This window comes from Podarcis liolepis (assembly GCF_965112155.1).
Source record: "Podarcis liolepis genome assembly, chromosome: 11".
Classification (NCBI taxonomy): Eukaryota; Metazoa; Chordata; class Lepidosauria; order Squamata; family Lacertidae; genus Podarcis; species Podarcis liolepis.
In genome coordinates, this window is record NC_139565.1 from 19,265,148 (window position 1) to 19,284,471 (window position 19,324).

Sequence of the window (19,324 nt, forward strand, 5' to 3'; positions counted from 1 at the left end):
AGTTTGAAAGCACACCAGTGCAAGTAGATAAATAGGTACCACTGCGGTCGGAAGGTAAACGGCGTTTCTGTGCACTCTGGTTTCCGTCATGGTGTTCCATTGCACCAGAAGCGGTTTAGTCATGCTGGCCACATGACCCAGAAAGCTGTCTGTGGACAAATGCTGGTTCCTTCGGCCTGATAGCGAGATGAGCACCACAACCCCATAGTTGCCTTTGCCTGGACTTAACTGTCCAGGGGTCCTTTACATTTACTTTTTTACCTACAATCGTACAAGTGCACTAGGGCTCCCTCTTTCCTAACTTACCTTTGCATTTCCTTTTTTTAAATGATGGTGGTCAAGATGTTGCAGTATCTTTACTACCACAGAATTAAGATGCATTTTTTTTTATGTGGGGAAAATTGCCCACGGCCAAACTTAACTGAGAGTATGCAGTCACTTCATCAGGTGTCCACGGGAAGCATGAGAAATTTGGACTTCCTTTATGGCAAGCAATTCTACCCATTTTATTTTATTTTTTACAAAGGTATTTCTTTAAATGAACTGTGCCTGATGTTGTGCTGGCTTGCATCAAGCTATGGTATGTCACATCTGCTACGCACAGTAGTTTATGTACTGAAAAACGATGAGGTGAAACGGAGGTCAGGAGGATACTGTAAATGTTATTCCTGCTGTGCATGGGAGTTTATTGCCTCTATGCATGCATTTATGGGGAAATCTTCAATTTATTTTACATTTGTGAATTCGCATAAGGGGCTCGATCCTGAGAAGGGCTGAGCCACTCCAGCTGCCGTAATCATCTTGCAGGATGGGGCCCCCAAACACGCACCAAAGAGTCAAATGCTAACAGCTTTGCCATTTGAACATTTTGTTCAGCGTCGCTTTTAACGAGACGCAAAACCCACCAAGCCCCCCGACCCAAAAGCAGTCTCTTGGACTGTTGGTGGAAATGTTGTGCTGCCTTCCAAGTTCTGTGGCTTGGATCCATCCCTGGTTGTAACTTTTAATTGCTTCTCCTGCCCTCACTGGAAGATAATACACGGAGGAAGAGAAATTCACGCATACAGGGAATCGGAGCAAACATAAGAATAACCACCTGCACAGGAAAGGAAGCCTGAATGTTTTCTTTATTGACCAAGGTCCCACGGCTAAGGCTGTCTCCCCCAGCCAAGCTCCACTTATAGTTACCCTGGTAGGAATCCAGAGTAACTAAAATGTATAAACGAGAGGATAATTGCCCCATAAACTCCTTATGTCAATCATTTTGTTTTATTCATTTTTACATGAATAAACATCTCTCCCATCTGTCCAACAGTACGCAGTCTAATTATACAAAAAGCAAGATTTGGCAGACAGAGAGAGCGCGACAGACAAGAAACACACAGAAAAGTAAATAGCTGAATAAATAAAAGGGATGGGCTAGAAATGAAATGGAAAGATATTTAACAGAGTGTTTGGTTCTGGAAGTTCAGCTTCCCCATGCAGTCACGAAGACTTGGGCAACCGAATTTCACTATGAGAACTTGGGGCTCAGCTTTTCCCCACCTGCCTGCCTCCTCAGTTAGACCCGGCCCAGCACAACCCATCATCTCCCCTCTCCCTCCCCTTGTAGAATTCAGCAGAGAGTAGAATGGGGACAAAACTGGAATTGGTAGGATCTGCCTGCCATTGCCTCTGGTTCCACCTCAGTTGGTTAAAGTGAAATGGTGGCAGATTCAATCCCTGTATGGAACAAGCTGCATATTCCTGCCTTGCAAGGGGTGAGACAAGATGATCCTCAGGGTCCCTTCCAACTCAAAGATTTTCTGAACTGATGAATATTGGGTTCCCTGGTTTCCCTCTATCAGTCACAATGGGGCACCAGCCACCACTGGGGAGATGAGAAGCTTCTTCATGTATTCAGTTTGAACATGCGGGGAAAGACCCACAGAACCCACTGGGCATGTTCCCTGGATAATGTTTGATCCGCATTAGTCTGAAGGGGGCTGCCATACTATTTTTGCACATTCCTCTACAGCTGATATGCCTGCAGACGGCTTATGACAGTAAATATTGTGTGTGTATTGATGTGTTGTCCTGTTAAAGGTTTAAGATATGTCAGACTTGGTGCAACTGAAACCACTGAAATTTATCGGCTAGGAGGCACTCCAGTCAGAGCTGGCCCTACCGTTGGACAAAATGAGGCAGTTGCCTCAGGTGGCAGTTGCCGCAGGGGGGACAGCAACAGCAGCTCCCAGAAGATCCTCTTGAGTCCCCTAGCCCTTTCACTCTGTTGCCATATGGCCTCCCCTGGTCCCCCTGAACTGGCTTGCTACCTCAGGTGCACTGTGGGATTCTCTCCTCTCCAGAGTGTTGGAATCAGATCCTGGATATGGAATGAGGAGGTGGGTATGGCATCTTGACCATCTGGTCTTGAGCTGACTCAGATGTACCAGCTTCTCAAGATGTTTGAGGGCCCCTCAAGTGCAACGTCTTAAAAAAATCATTTGGGGTGTGTGTGTCCAAGTGCCTTGGCTCCCAGGAGCTGGCACTGATGCCCTGACTCCTGCAGTTAAGCTCCAGAAGAGGACGGCCATTTGTAAGAATATAAGAATAAACCACACGGCTCCCATTATTCAAAATAATAATTGTATGTATATCATTGTATGCAATGAATTGGAGAAAAAATCTTTAAAATAACATTTGTCCAAAAACAACAACAACAAAAAACCCAGAAGCTTTTCTATTAGGAATTACAGGTTCTGACATCCCAAAAGACCAGAAAAGATTGTTTATGTACACGACAACAGCTGCAAGGATGCTACTAGCCCAAAGATGGAAAGAACCAATAGTCCCAACTAGGGAAGAATGGCAAGCCAAACTGCTGGACTATGCTGAAATGGCAAAACTGACCGGGAGACTCAGGAACCAAGAAGATAACAACTTTAAAAAAGAATGGGGAAAATTCATAACTTACTTAGACCATTGTAAACAAATAAAAAACATTAGCTGGACTTTAAAAATAACTTGTAAAGAAACGAGACAAGGATAATCTAGAGGGATAAAAACTGTGGAGAATGTAATGATATGTAGCCTTAGAAAAATTATTTTAAGGACCCATGCAGGGGATGAGGGGAAGTCATGAGATTCAGAGATTTTTCTGGATGCTAAGGTTGCGAACGTGATCCGTGCAGGATGCATGTTTGCAACCCGGGGCATTCGCAACCCACGTTTGCGTGTCTGCGCACGCGCGGGTTGTGATCCGGTGCTTCTGTGCATGCGCAAAGCGCGATTTAGCGCTTCTGCACATGCGCAACCGCCGAAACCCGGAAATAACCTGTTCCGGTACTTCCGGGTTTTGGGGGTCCGCAACCCGAAGAAACACAACCTGAAGCATCTGTAACCCGAGGTATGACTGTACTTTACATTTGTTCTTGTAAAAACTAATAAAAAATATTAACAACAACAACATAATTGTGTGCACTTCCTTGATGGTCCAAGATAGCAAACCCTTGTTTAGCCATGAAGCTCACTAGGGTAGCCAATCTTTCAACCTTTGCTGCCTCATAGGGTTACCACAGTGCCTCCATTGGCTCATGATGTTTGGACTTAGGTCCAAGGCCTGTGAAGCCCTGGGGCAAAGGGCATGTAACTGCCAAACATGCAGCAATATGTGGGGCAGTAGCAACAAGCTTGCCACTCCAGAGGCTGCATTGGCTTCCAACCCTCAGAATGGCATTGGATTGGCTGACCTCACTGCCATTCTCCTCACTGGAGAAAGTTCAGCCAATTGAAATGGTGTTAGGCAACTGTTGTTATTGTGTGCTGGCAGGGTCCCTTACCCCATTGGCCAGATGGTTGCCTAGGCAGCTAGGCTGAAAAGCAGGGTGGCAACAGCCAGGTAAGATGGTTGGGCGCAAGGGAGATGAGTATTGGATGGGAACAAAGCAGGTCTGTCACCCAAGAAATCTAAAAAAAGGAAAAGGACTGGGGTATCCATGGTGGTGTTGGGCCACCCTCGTCCCAGAGGTAAGCTGCCCGAGACCCCCTCAAATCCAACAGTGCTTTGAGAATAAATAAATGGCAGCAATCCTCTGCGTGTTTGCTCAGAACTAAGTCCAACGGACTTTAATCTGACCTCCTCCCAAGTGCATAGGATTGCATGCCAAGGAAATGGATCAATCTCCAGCGATTTCAGCAAGGATCTTTGATCATCTGCAGCTTATTCCGTATGCATTTCACGGGGAGCGGTGAATACTAAAATATTAGAATGTCAGCATCTCAGCTGGAACCTAATGATAATGTTTAAACTGCAAATTCTCGTCCAAATAAATGATTTATAACGGAGAATTGGGAGAGGTTCAGATGACAAGATGAAGCCCACGTGTGTGTGTGTACGCGTGTGACAGAGAGAGCTTTTTTTCACCCTTTAGGCCGAGAGTCTGAAGAGTTATGCACTGAGGCAAAATCATTTGATATCTCCATGCCACAATTCCCCAAAGTTTAAAAATAGAATTAATGGGCTTTGGCTCATAGGGACTGGATGTCTTAATGAATGGGTGGCTGTAAAGGACTTCATGGGGCTAGAAGCACTTTAAAGTGCAAGTGTTTTTATTATGACTGTCTGTCAGATTTCTTTTTCTAACAATGTCTCGAAGGTTTCTACAGCCTTATAGCACACTTGCTTCTTAATTTCACCCTAAGAGACTCTCGGGTTACGTTAATGCCCAGTAGCTTCTAAAGCACATTTATATCCAATGCGCTAATTTTTTCCCCTTTAGGTTTTCTTTTAAAAAAGCATATGTATTAACAGAGCTATACAACATTGGCTGGCTGCTACAAATTGCCTTCCCTGACACATCTCTCTTATATAGGAGATGCCACTCCTGGGCTTCCTGTAGAGAAAGCAATAGCTGGGCGAATGTTTTATTCATAAGTAATATCTGGATTTTCCTTGGTTGTATTTTTAAGTGTCCACAGATCACGGAAAGGACATGATTCACAGGCCTCTCTTTCTCTTTAAAAAAAAAGAAAAAGAAAAAAGCAGGTGATTTATTATGGTTGTAAAAAGCCTTTTTGAGATGGCAATGCCTGAGGTAAGTTGTTTAAAAGGAAAGCCTATTTTTACACGAATCCTGGAGCCCTTGTATAAGGTTTGTTCTGTTGATTTTCAAAATGATGGTGGTAAAAGGGGGTGGTGGAATCTTACTATCATAAACGGTGACTTTGTCAGCTGCTACGATTCAGTTTAGTAGCACAGTACTTATTACCATTATTCATTATGATCAGTACTATTTTTCTAGAAAAATAGGTGCCACAACCCACCATGAATTCTTCTCTAGTTCTCTTACAGTGGCATATACGAATGGCCTATGTTCCAAGCATTAATAAACTGACTGACTTTCTTATAATAGCAATGGCGCCCACCTGAGAGTTGTCGGAACTGAGTTCCGGTAAGTTCTGGCTTTTAAAAAAATCCCTAATTGTTATTATTAAATTTCTCCTGTGAATTATTCGAGGATCATAGGGCAGTTTACAATATAAATTAATTCTTAAATCCTGTTGTGGTGAAGGAGGGTATAGGCACTTTGGACCCTGTTCACACGGCATTCAACTTTTTTGTCCCTGAAATTGGGACGGGGTGATATCCCCAAAAAGGATGTTACTTTTTTTCTGTATGCCACAACAGCTGCGAGAATATTGTTAGTGAAGAATTGGAAGAAACAAGATTTACCAACTATGAAAGAATGGCAGATGAAGATGATGGACTATATGGAACTTGCTGAACTGACCGGGAGACTCCGAGACCACAGAGAAGAGAAGGTGGAAGAAGACTGGAAGAAGTTTAAGGAATATTTGAAAAAATATGTTAATATTTAAACCTTAGAATAGCTTTGGAAGTGGATATAGGCTGCAGGGTTAGAAGTAGAAGATAGGGTATTTAAAAATAGCATTATTTGGTGCTCGCTTCGGCAGCACATATACTAAAATTGGAACGATACAGAGAAGATTAGCATGGCCCCTGCGCAAGGATGACACGCAAATTCGTGAAGCGTTCCATATTTAAAAAAAAATAAAAAATAGCATTATTTGTAAATGATAAAATGTGAAGTTATTTTAAGTGTGATTTTTTTAAAAAAAGATGGTTAGAAATTATGATATATGTAAACTGCTAATGATGAAGTAAAATGAAAATCAGATAGGTGGGACTTGGGGAAGCCCACTTAACAATGTTTAAGAAAATAAGGATATGACAATAATTTGTTTGTATTGTTTGTCTTTTCTGTTTGTGTTTTCTTATTTGTGTTATAAAATGAATACAGTGGTACCTCGCAAGACGAATGCCTCACAAGACGGAAAACTCGCAAAACGAAGGGGTTTTTGGTTTTTTGAGTTGCTTCGCAAGACGGTTTTCCCTATGGGCTTGCTTCGCAAGAGGGAAATGTCTTGCAAGTTTGTTTCCTTTTTCTTAACACCGTTAATACAGTTGCGACTTGACTTCGAGGAGCAACTCATAGCACGCGGTGTGGTAGCCTTTTTTGAGGTTTTTGAAGACTTCGGTGATTTTTGAAGCTTTTCCAAAACTTTTCCGACACCGTGCTTCGCAAGACGAAAAAAACCACAAGACGAAAAGCTTGCGGAACGAATTAATTTCGTCTTGCGAGGCACCACTGTAAATATTTTTGAAAAAAGAAATGAAATGAAATTGGGACATGTGTCGCTCCCAGCGAGTCACATGACCCACACCACACTCTCACCTCGAAAAAAGCAAGACGAGAGCGCATGAAATCACAGCACTGGTTCTCAGGGCACGTCTGAGGGTTGTGGCAGAGTGCAAATGAATATGGCGGAAATTAGTGAGGCCAGGTCCGATTTTTCAGCAAAAGGGTGCACCTGAACTGCCCCTCCCTCCAGAGCTGGTAAATGGTGTTCTTGGCTACCAGGACTACCTTGTATTCCAGGAGGGGTTGGAGTGCATGATCCTTGTGGCTCCTCCCAATTCTACAATTCTATGATTCTGTGAGTAGGACTTGGGTCCAGGAGCATCAGCAAACTGCAAACCTGGTTTGTAGATTGGTGTGCAACCATATTCACTCAAAACAGCCTGTACCCCTGTAGAGTGCCTGAACAAAGGAGGACTCGGAGCAATGGATCCAAACTACAAGAAAGAAGATTCCACCTAAACATTAGGAAGAACTTCCTGACAGTAAGAGCTGTTCGACAGTGGAATTTGCTGCCAAGGAGTGTGGTGGAGTCTCCTTCTTTGGAGGTCTTTAAGCAGAGGCTTGACAACCATATGTCAGGAGTGCTCTGATGGTGTTTTCCTGCTTGGCAGGGGGTTGGACTCGATGGCCCTTGTGGTCTCTTCCAACTCTATGATTCTATGATTCTATGACTCCATCTTGTGTAGATTAAACTTCCGTTTGTTCACACTCATCCAGTTAAAAAATGATTAAAACACAGCCAGATGGCTCAAAGTAGTAAAAACAGTATTGGAAGATGCCTGAAATTACCTGCAATGACGGTACGGAAAATCTCTCTTGAGTAGGGAATACAGCAATCATTAATGGCAGGACAACACACACACACACACAAACAAACAAACAAACATGTGCTATCTCATCAATGAATTAGTCCCACAGCTAAATGCACGATCTGTCTCTTTTTAGAAGGAATGTTTGAAATTAATGCTATGGAAATTCTAACCATAGTTTTTGATTGCCTGTGGCTGTTTCTTTCACACAAATCTATTTGGTTATATAAAGGTGATGATTTATTAAATTTGTATACCGTCCCATACCTGTAGATCTTAAGGCGGTTCACAACATAAAACCACAATATAAAAAATACAAAATACATAATAAGAACACAAACAAACCTATAGCACTCCCCTGCCTTCTGCAACATATTTAAAAGGGCATCGGATGTCATTTTGGGGTTGGACTCAATGGCCCTTGTGGTCTCTTCCAACTCTATGATTCTATGATTCTATGAGTCAGCCAAAGGAATGTTTTTGCCTGGCACTTAAAGGTGTATAATGAAGGTACTGGCTGAACCTCCCTGGGGAGAGCATTCCACAAGTGGGGAGCCACTGCAGAAAAGGCCCATTCTTGTGTTGCACCCTCTGGACCTCTCGTGGAGGAGGCACGCAAAGAAGGGTCCGGTTGGTTCATATGGGAAGAGGTGGTCCTTGAAGTATTGCAGTCCTTCTGCACTCTTCTAACATTGCTCATGGGTGGACGTAGGTGGCGCTGTGGGTTAAACCACAAAGCCTAGGGCTTGCCGATCAGAAGGTTGGCAGTTTGAATCCCCACGACGGGGTGAGCTCCTGTTGCTCAGCCCCTGCTCCTGCCAACATAGCAGTTCGAAAGCATGAAGTGCAAGTAGATAAATAGGTACCACTCCGGCGGGAAGGTAAACGGCGTTTCCGTGCTCTGCTCTGGTTTGCAGAAAGCGGCTTAGTCATGCTGGCCACATGACCCGGAAGCTGTACACCGGCTCCATCAGCCAGTAAAGTGAGATGAGCGCCGCAACCCCAGAGTCACCTGCGACTGGACCCAATGGTCAGGGATCCCTTTACCTTTAATATTGCTCAAGGTGGCTTACAATTGTTTTAAAAAACACGTAATCTAGATCTTCCCTTGTTACGGAGAGTCAAACCAAGGAAGCTGCCTTATTCTGTGTTAGACTATTTGTCCATCTGACCCCATACTATCTACTGTGGTGGTGGATCTACAGGAAATAGTCATAACTTGACTACTTGAGTTCCAGAGATGGAAACTGGGATATTCTGCATGAAAAGTTATGGTCCTTGCCTAAGCTTACATGTCTGAGCTCACCTTTAGACTCAAAGTCTCTCACCAGCAGAGACTCTCCTGCCCTATTGGACTCCTTCTCCATTTGCTTTTGGGGACACCTGGTGAGCTACAATGGGAAATAATAGTATATTTCAATATAATGGGGGAAATTCTGACTCCAACAGACCATTATGGAAATACATTTCCACATATTTTTTTTGAGAACTACCAAGATTCTTGGCTTTCCAGAATTTCGCCCATCTATATATTTTTTTTAATCTTCTGACCTTCAAGCTATATTTATAAGCAGATGAGTTGTCCATTAATAAATATATCATTGCTCATTTGAGGGGAACCAGGTTTTCCGCAGGGCTCAATCACTTCATCTTCACCACTGTGTTGCATTAGCATTCCAATTTGTTCAACTAATATATATCAACTGATGGAAGGAATTCTGGGAGACCACACCTGGCATCCTGCACAATGGAATAACACAAATCACCTAAAGGTACCAGGTTTTTCACATCAGTTGGAGCCATAAATGACCGGGAATGGAATAATGTGCACATTCTTCAATAGTCTATTGAAGAGTTTCAGGATTTTGGATACCAGAAGTGCCTCTATTGCCACCTGCTGGGCTTTGTCGATTCATGAATAGGATCATTTGGTTCTTTTCCAAATACAGATTTGGGGTTATTGCTGTCCGGAATGTCTCTTGTACAAACAAACTGGCCAATGAACTCTATCCCCCACCCTTCGAGTTAAGAGGACTGCTTCAGAAATAGGAACATTAGCTTTCGGTGTTAATTTATAGAGCTAATCTCTTGCAAGTATTTAAAACACATGCCAGCTCACACAGCTGAGAATTTCTTGTCTCAACTGACATTTTGTGTTGAACACTTCTTCTCTCAACTAATCAATCATCTCCCCCCCCCCCCGATTTAAGTGATTTTATATGGGTCACACATGTGTACAGTATTATTAGTATAGTGTGCATGCACACACACACACACCATGGCTGAAAAAAATGAAAAATAGTTGCAAAGAACGCTGGACAGTCCTCAATGAAACGTGCTATTTTTCTCCTGCTTTTAAAATGTTTTTCATTGACTTAGTGAGTATGCTTAGGATCACCACCTCAGACATAGCTCTGAACGAGACACAATTTATGGAAGCATGATGAGATATAGATTTCAAGCTTGAAGGGGCGTGTGGAGCCTGGAAGTTTCGGATGAATTCATTCGATTACTTTAAGTGGTAGCAAATGGAAACATCTGCGAGGGGGGCGTTTTAATCCACTTCCAAACTGTGTTTCTGCTTTTAAGGATTCTGTTGTAAAACAAAGAAAAGCAAAAGGCCTTCGCGCAAAGAAGGGTATCATTACAAATCCGAAACTCAGAAAGAGAGGTTTCGCTAGGTAGATACAGGGAATAGATTAATGAAGTGCAATGTACGTGGATCCCAGCGCTTTTTGAAACACTGTAAGTATCAGCAAATGTAAGATAAAAGAAATATGAGGACATCCATTAAAAAACTTATACACACACACACATGAGAAATAATATTTATTTTTTATATCCATTATCTCATAACATGAGCTCTCAAGGCAGCAATTAGCAATATGTCAACATAAACCAATCATGTTGAAATAACCACCAACAAATAGGGATGGGATGGGAAGAAATTTGGTTTGGATTGGATTTTTATCCAAACTTACCTAATTCACCCTTTCTGAAACAAAACACAAACTAAAACACAGCAAACCTCTGAAATTCACCCTTCTCCTTTTGTTTTTTTGATGCAGTTCTCCAGATGTGCAAACAAAAATGTGCACATTAGAGAAAAGGGTGCACAAAAAACATATACATTAATTAAGATAATATATATGCTGTTTTATATTAGGGGAAACTTGGAAAAATGTGTATTATCAAGCACAATATGTATGTTAAGAGAAATTTGCACTAAAATGCTGGTGGATTTTTTGAAAAAGATATTGCGAACCAACACAGAAATGAAGAGAACTGAAGACTGGAAAAATGTGAAACAGAGAGAAATAAGAATGGACAGATCCCTCCATGTCTGCTATCAAGCTGGAATGAAGATGGCAGTGATAGTGTCCCACATTAAGGAAGCATCACTGCAGGACATTCTGGGTAACTGTAATAGTGGTTGCCTGGCATCCCTCAGAACACTAGGAAAGGAGACTCAGGAAAGCAAGGCCTGAAATAATGTGTGGTCAACAGCTGTTTGAGGATACTATCTGTTGAAGGAGCGTCTCCACCCCCATCGTTCAGCCCGGACACTGAGGTCCAGCTCCGAGGACCTTCTGGCTGCTCCCTCACTGTGAGAAGTGAAGTTACAGGGAACCAGGCAGAGGGCCTTCTTGGTAGTGGCACCTGCCCTGTGGAACACCCTCCCATCAGATGTCAAAGAAATAAACAAACAACTATCTGACGTTTAGAAGTCATCTGAAGGTAGCCCTGTTTAGGGAAGGTTTTAATGACTGATGTTTTAATGTATTTATATTGTTGGAAGCCGCCCAGAGCGTCTGGGGAAACCCAGCCAGATGGGCGGGGTATAAATAATAAATTATTAGTAGTAGTAGTATTGATGCAGCAGCAAAGAAAGCTAACACTATTCCAGGCTGCATCCACAGAAGTATAGGGTCCAGATCAAGGGAAGAAATAGTACCACTCTATTCTGCCTTGGTCGGATCACACCTGGAATACTGTGTCCAGTTCTGGGTGTCGCAATTTAAGAGGGATGTTGACAAGCTGGAACGCATGCAGAGGAGGGCAGCCAAGATGATCAAGGGTCTGGAAACCAAGCCTTGAAGGAGTTGAAGGAACAGTTGAAGGAGCTGGGTACATTTAGCCTGGAAAAGAGGACACTGAGAGGAGATATGATAGCCAACTTCAAACCTCTCAATGCTGTCACTTGGAAGCGGGAACAAGCTTCTGTTCTGGAGGGTAGGACTCAAGTTATAAGAAAGGAGATTCTGAGTAACACCAGGAAGAACTTTCTGACAGTAAGAGCTGTTTGACAATGGAACATAGCTGTCAACTGTCCCTTATTTGGCGGGAAACTCCCTTATTCTGTGTCCCACTGCTGTCCCTTATTGATGATGTCCCTTAAATGTCCCGGGTTTCAAAGGAAGCAGCTCCTCTCCCTCCCTCCCTGCCGGCCAGGGAGCACGGAGGCATCAACTGTGTTGCTTGGCTACGTTGCTCACCCAATAGGGAGTCTAAGAACGACTGGGGGGTGGGTGGCGCTTGCATGCTTTGTGCTGATAAAATTGGCCGCGTTGCCTGGGGACTGACCTTTGCTCAGCGCTTCCCAGCGGAGAGGTGACAGTGGTTTTCCTTGCTGCATCCCCTTTGCCGGGTTGTTGCGCTGTGGGAACCACTGCTTGAGGCTTCGTTTGGCTGCTGGCTGGGCTTTCTGCCTTTGGCTCGGAGGGGCTCAGAAGTTGAACATACCTGTGTCCGGAAAATCACTTATTTTGGCTGCTGGTCCCTTATTTTCAAAGCTGTAAGTTGACAGCTAGGCAGTGGAACGGTCTCCCTTGGGAGGTTGTGGGCTTTCCTTCCATGGAGGTTTCTAAGCAGAGGTTGGATGGCCATCTGTCATGGATGCTTTAGTTGAGATTTCTGCATTGCAAGGGGTTGTACTAGACTGCCCTTGGGTCCCTTCCAACACTACAATTCTATGATGCCAATCCTGCACATCTCATCTCCTTAAAACTCACCTTTCCTGTGCAGCCTTAGGCTTAATCTCTCAGTCTTTGCCACCAGATGAAGCCTGGGTATGTGAAATGCATTTACTCAAATGTTCACCTCACCCCATTCCCTTCCCTTCCTTGCTCTGTTGTCCCCCACTGCTGAAATTTAGACTGTAAAATCTCAAGGTAGGAAACCAGTGCGTTTTTGTGTTTCTTGCCCTTTAAAGTGCCATAAACATTTATGGCGTTCACTAAGGCTTCATTCATATACATATCAAAAGAATTAAACCCAGTGGGGCTTACTTTGAAGCAGGCATATTCTAGCGCTGAACTGTCCTTTTAGCCCTGGAAAGATCTGATTGTTGCCATTAATTACCAACAATGCTTCAAAGTCAGCTTCATAAAGGTGCTTCTCCATTGCTTCTGGTAATTCTTTCCAGAAGGCCTCCCTCAAACATGGTGGACTCTGGAATTTCACCCCAGATTCAGGACACTTTTAAAATATTGCATAGCTGTCAACTTTTCCCTTTTCTTGCGAGGAATCCTATTCGGAATAAGGGAATTTCCCTTTAAAAAAGGGAAATGTTGACAGCTATGATATTGTGATAATTCAAGTTGGCACAAATCCATGCAATAAAGAGATGACATTGTAAACCTCTGCATCATCTGGGTTTTTAAAAAAATGAATTATGACAGGGTTGTTTTTATTATTTTTTAGCAAAATGTTAAAAAAGGATTCAAGGCATCAATTAATACATTTACATATAAAATCTCCCAGAAGATAAAATGAGTGCAAGGCAGAAAGATTGCAAAGGCCAATCCATGACACATGGTGTGTTTACACATGTACATTAATGTCATTTTCTACTTCAGTGAGTAAAAGCAATTATACGGTGTTCACATTTTCTAGCTTGATGCGTTTTTCGCCATATGCTGCCCAATTCTGTCTCTCTGTTAAGAAATCAAGCAGGGAGTAAAGATGAAATCACATCTAAGACAGATATGATCGATTCTGAAATATGTATGCCTCTTAAAAATTGCCACAGGTTTACGTATTCTACTGTTTGTGTGACTCCATTCCTTACTTTGCCGCATTAGGATTTATGCTTGATAAATTTTTTTATTAAAAAAAATCTTTGGAGCTGGATCATGAATTTCTCATGCAATTTCCCTCAGCGGACAGGAATTTTGAGTAGCAGCAGAGTAACAATCTGATTTATTACCCCATGAATTATATGGCTCCTAGTTTTAAAAGCTTTGATTAACATCAGTTGCTATTTGATCATGCTTATCAGCCATATTTAAATTTAAATTATTTTCTTAAAGAGCAATATACTGCTTTTCCCCATTATAGCAGGAATAGGGAACCAATGGCCTTCCAGATGTTGAGATCGCAGCTTCCATCATGGCCATTGATGAGGAATTATGGGAGTTGTATTCTAATAACATCTGGAGGTCACCAGGCTCTCCATTCCTGCCTTTAAGTAAGTTCTGACCTGTATACTAAAAATATTAGGAGATTAAAGCGACAATGTTATGCCCACGTATCTGTCAGTAACCTCTGTTTAACTTAATGGGACTTACTTTTGAGCATACAGTCACAGGGCTGCATTATACACTGTGTTTTGGCATCTACAGCTATTTTACTAATTTCTGGCCAGAATCCAGAGATCCCTGTAGATGCCCATGAGATTATGAACAACACCAAGCCTTGCGCCATTTCTTTTTCCAAAATGAAGCTCATTGGGCTGCTCCGGAGAGTTCTCTGAAAGCGACGGACAACTTTTTAAATGCAAATTGATAGCAACAATGAATATACAGTGATTGCAGAAGAAGAAAAAAATGACATGGATGGACTCAAATTATCACTGATTGTTTTCCTTTCCAACAAATAACAAAATTGCTGTGTGATTTTCAGTCTTTCACCTCTTAACTGAACATGATTGGTTAATTCGAACCTGTGCACAGTTCCTATAATGCCAGTCTGGGAAGGAAGAAATTCAGAGAGGCCTTTCTCTTCTCTATTTCAGTTCTGTGTTTTCATTTAGATTAGCTTTTTAGCCTTGATGAAAAGATATTCAACATTAATCTTTGTATTTCCCCCCAAAAAATTCAATATTATTTTTTTCAAATAACAGCAACAATAAGAATAACACCCTAGAGCAGAGAATATCTCCTAAGCACCATGTTGAATTCCTCTCTTTGTATCCTATGGTTTTAATACTTATAAGCAAGTTGCCCAGATAATGTTTGCTATTGTTTGGCATATCAGTAATGAAGATTAACAACCTACTTTACACGGTTGTTATAAGAATAAAAATGTGCATGTGTGGGTGCCCCAGGTTTTTACATGTGGCTCGTTAGAAGATAAGTATAAAGATATTTATAATTTTTACTGCTGAATGTCAACAATTGCAGTATTATTTCTAATGCAGAATTATCTTGGCAAATAGGAGGCACTCCCTGTGGAAGGAAATGGAAGGAGCTGCCCTCCAACTATCAGGTTTGCACAGATGACCAAAAAAAGAAGAAGAAAAAGACTGTTAGAGGATCAAGGACAAACTTTTCAGCGAGTGGAGGGAGTTGTATAATAGAGGTTACACAAAGGCTTTGTGATTTCAACCTGCCTATGGAATTGCTAACGGTTCTGTCATAGATAGAAAGAGAGTCTAGCAAGGTAGACAGCTTTTTAAACAAAATGTTTTGCAAGATGCCAAATGGTTTTCAAGCCTTTTTTTTTTTTTTTTTTTTTTGCATTGCCTGGCAAAAAAAATGGAATTTAAATCAGTTGCATGGGTCTGGCACATGGAAAGTGTGATGATGAAGGGAAAAAAAGTGTTGATGGGTCACAATACAGCCAACATCTCTGAAAGCAAGGAAAATGAATTCCTGCTTTCTTTTACTCCTTTAGAATGGATATATTTTTTAAAAAAACCGATAGAGGAGAAAGATAAATGAAAATGGCCAATCGGATCTGAGCTTAGGCTGCTGAAATGCAAATTAACTGTGGAAAAAACGTTGGTGTCAATGTGTTCCCTAACGACATCATAAAAATTACCACTTGTCATCATAGAAACTACTACAAAAACTGGCACAATTTGTGTTCAGTGTTCATTTTGCAGTAATGTTTTGAATTTTGGCACACTGTTGCTGGTGTGCTTAGGATCAGGGTCTTGACAACAGTGCTCTGAAGGCTGACCATGAATTTAACTCATTGAATTCAGTTTTAACCTCCCAAGCACAGAATATATAAAATTTCTCTTTTGGATGGGTTTATGTTTCATGGAGAAAGGAAGCGCAAGACTTGTACTTCCTGTTCCCTTCAGATCTTGGGCATAGCCAAAGGTACTTTCAGTGCTGGAAAAGGTCCTTTGCTGGCTGAGGTTTCTTCTGTGAAGTCATGATGATCAAAGTGTTATTTTGGGTTTATGCAGTGCAGAACTTCAGTACAGGAACTGACCTTTTGATTTAATAAATTGAACATGTTTCCTCTTCTGTGAATTTAAGGTGCCATTGATTGATCTGAAAATCTTTTCCCTCAAAGGATATGGATTTCAAACACTATTTGAATAAACTTAGGGATTTTGAAAGAGGTTTTTTCCACTTAATAACCTGTGATACTATTTCTTGTTTTCATTACAAAGTAAATTGTGAAACATGATAGCTTGGCAACGAGAAGCAATTGAATCTCATTTAATTTTAAATTGTACAGGGACCTCCAGCACACTTCATCTGGAGGCACAGATGCTGGCGACAATTCTCTCAGAATAGTCAAATTTGTCATAAAATACCCACAACCAGCTTTGTGACCTTAGGTGAAAACTCAGACAGGATTCAGTTCTTTCCTGCAGTTCAGGTGGTTCATGGTATTGTTTAACAACGTAGGTTAGATTTCGCCCCATATTTCCGAATAACTTCACTGGCCACTTAATAAAACACTTTCTTTCAGCAGAAAAAAGTATATATTCCCTGCTTTTTGCCAATCTGTTAAACCATATTTGGTTCCTTCATACTTTTAACCCTCTCACATCAACATTCACTGGACAAGAGCTGTTCCAAATACAGTGGTACCTTGGTTTACATACACTTCAGGTTACAGACGCCGCTAACCCAGAAATAGTACCTTGAGTTAAGAACTTTGCTTCAGGATGAGATCAGAAATTGTGCTCCGGTGGCACGGCAGCAGCTGGAGGCCCCATTAGCTAAAGTGGTGCTTCAGGTTAAGAACAGTTTCAGGTTAAGTACGGACCTCCGGAACGAATTAAGTACTTAACCCGAGGTACCACTGTACAGTAACAGCCATTATAATGCTAAATGTAAACAGCTGTCGAGGGCTTCCTTGACACTCCTGTAGCTAAGGCTGTGTGTCTTCAGCAGGGCTTGCCCTACCATTAGACAGGGTGAGGCAATTGCCTCAGGTGGCAGATGCTGGGGGGAGGGGGGGAATGGCAGCTGCCCTTCCAGCTTTTATTTCTGAGCTTCCTAGCCCTTGCCCTTTGCTGAAAATCAGGGTGATGTGTGAGACAGGTGATGTGAATCATGCTGACCTATTGCCAATGTTGACATAAGATTCAGCTCCTTCTCCAGTCAGCTTTTGTATTGTACAGTGGTACCTGTGGATATGCACACCTCTGGATGCGTATCCTTCGGGTTACGCACACGGCAAACCCGAAAGTATTTTTCCGGGTTTCACCATGCGCGCATGCGCAGAAGCACTCTACGCGCCACGCGCAAGTGCAGAAGCGCTCTACACACCACGTGCATGCGCAGAAACACACTACTGTGCCGCACCACGCGCATGCACAGAACAGGCACCTCCGGTTGCGCATTCTTTGGGATCCGACCAGAACTCCAGGATGGATCCCTTGTGCAACCAGACGTACCACTGTACTTTGAATTGGGGGGTGTTTGTGGGGCAGGGAGGTGCCAACTTGTCCTTTGCCTCAGGCAGGAAAATGTATTGGTCCTCAGAATCCAAATATGCCTGTTCTGAACTCGATCCATCAGGGTAAGCATTTTGGCTTGCCAAATGGAATTATCCCAGAGCTCCTCCCCCTGTACACCGTTCTGGGGATTCTCCTGACCCAGTAAGAATCAATTTTTGGGGAAAGGCATGTAGTGCAAAGCTTTCACTGACAGGACTCATCCCGCCTTCTATAAGCAGAACATTCAAATCCAGATATTTCCCCTTTTTGCACAACACTTACAGCTAGAGATGACCTCTGAAGGCCTGGATTTGGTAAGACTATCCCAGCAGATTTGGATCTAGAAGATAAAGGGGGGAACACATGGAGCTTGATCGGAGCCATTCCAAAGAGGAGGGGAGACTTGGAAAAGTGACCAGAATATGAGAGAGTTGAAAACACTGAGTCCTCTCTGATGCTTAGACTTGTCATATACAGTGCTATCTCAGGTTAAGAACTTAATTCGTTCTGGAGGTCCGTTCTTAACCTGAAACGGTTCTTAACCTGAGGAGCGCTTTCGCTAATGGGGCCTCCTGCTGCCGCTGCACTGCTGACACGCGATTTCCATTCTTATCCTGGGGCAAAGTTCTTAACCTGGACCAACCACTTCCTGGCTAGCAGAGTTTGCAACCCGAAGTGTCTGTAACCCGAGGTACCACTGTACAGACTGCGAATTAACACTGCCAATCTGTTAGCTGTTAAGTATCAACTGGAAATGTGCTTTCTTCAAAATGAATCCTCAGGTTTTTACCCGCAGGAAACAAGATTCCACATATATTGAATGCATTACTAGGAGTCATAATTCCTCTGTATTGTGATGTGGTTGGTGTAAAGCCCAGTGTGAATTGGTGGAAACAACATCCCCCCCCCCCCGGAATATGAGAAATGAGAAGATCTATTCTCAGTTCAAATGGGCAAACTTGCAAAGTGTCCTTTAAGCAAGTTTACCTTCTTGCATGCCATGAAAGCAAGATCTCCATATCCAAAGTAAACAGATGCCCTCAGTTTGGTCTACTGCATCAAGTCTGCCGCAAAGACTCAAGGCTTCCATCGTGGGCCTTATTCTCAGCTTACTTTCCCCTGATAAACCTATATAGATGATATAATCGGGTGTTTAAAAGCCTGAGCTACATCCTCATTATCACAAACAGCAAATGAAGAGATAAACCTGGGGAAATTTTATGATGTAATGTTGCTCCATACACACATGAAATTATGCATATAGAAATCTAAGTTCCAGGACAAAGGTTATCCTTCTGCTTGACAAGTTAGTTTTTTACGTGTAAAAATATTTTTTCATGAGGGAGCTTTCTGTCATGTGAGCTGTCAGCTGCAGCCTGAGATGGTTTCTTCCAGAAACGGTTTAATCACTCATCTACTGTTTATGAAAACTAGGACCATAAGTCAGATCTCTTAAGTTCAAATGTCACCATGGTTAGAATTCATTGCATATTAGTCATAGCCAAGCCAATCTCTTCCAACCTCAGATTTTTCACTTGTAATGATGACTGATACCTTATGCTGGTCTAGGACTGTAATAAAGATTTGGATTGGATTGACTGATATCACATATGAAAACTGCTTTGCATACTTAGGAAGAGCACTAATATAAATATTATTTATTATCAGTAGTACTTGTTTGGCTCCAAGAGAGAATATGTTGTGGAGGTTTTAAGGACATAGGGAAACATTTTGGATTGTAGGAAGCTGGAATAGGGAAGAGGTCATGAATGGTTAATGATTTCAACCTCTGTAGGTGAAATATACTCAGAGTCGCAAAGTGATTTCATGCTCTTTATTCAGCTCATAGTGGTGAGGAGGAATGAATGGGAGTCCCCTCACAGTATCTGCTTTATATACAT

At 42.2% G+C, this 19,324-nt stretch overlaps 1 long non-coding RNA gene across 1 annotated transcript; it reads left to right on the forward strand.

Moving 5' to 3' along the window:
* The first annotated feature begins 3,886 nt into the window (after positions 1-3,886).
* Positions 3,887-16,847, forward strand: LOC310688338. The gene is made up of 3 exons (XR_014516869.1): positions 3,887-4,008; positions 5,394-5,432; positions 14,952-16,847. It is a non-coding gene; the product is annotated as an uncharacterized lncRNA (long non-coding RNA).
* Positions 16,848-19,324: the final 2,477 nt, after the last annotated feature.